This window comes from Olea europaea, chromosome 8 (genome assembly GCF_002742605.1).
Source record: "Olea europaea var. sylvestris chromosome 8, O_europaea_v1, whole genome shotgun sequence".
Taxonomy (NCBI): domain Eukaryota; kingdom Viridiplantae; phylum Streptophyta; class Magnoliopsida; order Lamiales; family Oleaceae; genus Olea; species Olea europaea.
This window is the reverse complement of record NC_036244.1, coordinates 12,513,423-12,514,555: the sequence shown is the minus strand read 5'-3', so window position 1 is coordinate 12,514,555 and position 1,133 is coordinate 12,513,423.

The following is a 1,133-nucleotide window of genomic DNA, read 5'->3' as shown; positions in this document are numbered from 1 at the left end:
AAAAAAAATATATATATATATATATATATATATATACACACACACACACACACACACACACACCTTCGGTGAAGTGGTATATTTGCAGCTGAAGCCTATCGTCTGTGCTCGGCTCCCCCTTGACCCAATGCTTTTGTGGCAATGTTGGTCGATGAACTGTGTCCTTTCTTACCACCGTGAGAGAACCATTTGAGACTAGCAAATCCATTCTTCGTTATGCTCTTACAATCTCTAAACACAGGGAGCAGAAATGGAAAATCTACTATTGTTTTTTGTTCTCCAAGATCTATAACCAGCACTCGAAGTTCCATTAAACACCAAGTAATGCAAACTAGGCTATGCTTGGTTTTTCTATGTGGGTTGGTTGAAAAGTTTCTCTTACGCTACTCACGGTAATGGCTTTAGTGAGCGAGTCGTGCTCACTAGGTCCTAATATATCATAAATAATTTGGTGGACTGGACCGGTAGCAAGATTAAGAAAAAAACTTAAAAATTCTTGTCTGAGCCCCATTCTTTAGATAAGAATGGATTTTTGAATAGTTTATTGATGAGAAATGTGTGGTTAAAAAATAAAGAAAAATTCTGGATTTGTGTGTAATATTATTTTATTGAAAAATGTGTGGTTGAAATAATATTAAAATACTATTTAAGAATGTATTTTTTTTTTTCAAAGAATGGAAATCAAACAGAGGTTTAATGTTTATAGTCATAGAGTATCAAGCATCGCCTAGTAGTCATCTTAAAACTTGGGTACAATGTACTTATTAGTAACATTGACACATTGGTTTAAAAATCCATCTTTCCAAGTTTATTTGGTCTGGTGACACAATCTAAACAAGAAAATAGACATCGAAAATGATGGATTTGCAGATAAAATAGACTTCGAGCATCTATGGTAACTTAATCGCATTTATTGTACTGTCCGCTACCGTGTACAAACATGCTCTATGCATTTAGGTTACTTTAGAGGCTTGAAGCTGGAAACAAAATTGCTGGTGGTTTTCTTAGAAAGGGACCTCATACCAGATAGTGTGTACCTTGTTCTATGGATGGAAATAAATGAATAAACATTCTTTCCTTATCGAAAACAACTGGACTTGCGGAACAAAGAACCTGTGGTTTTGTCTCGGCTT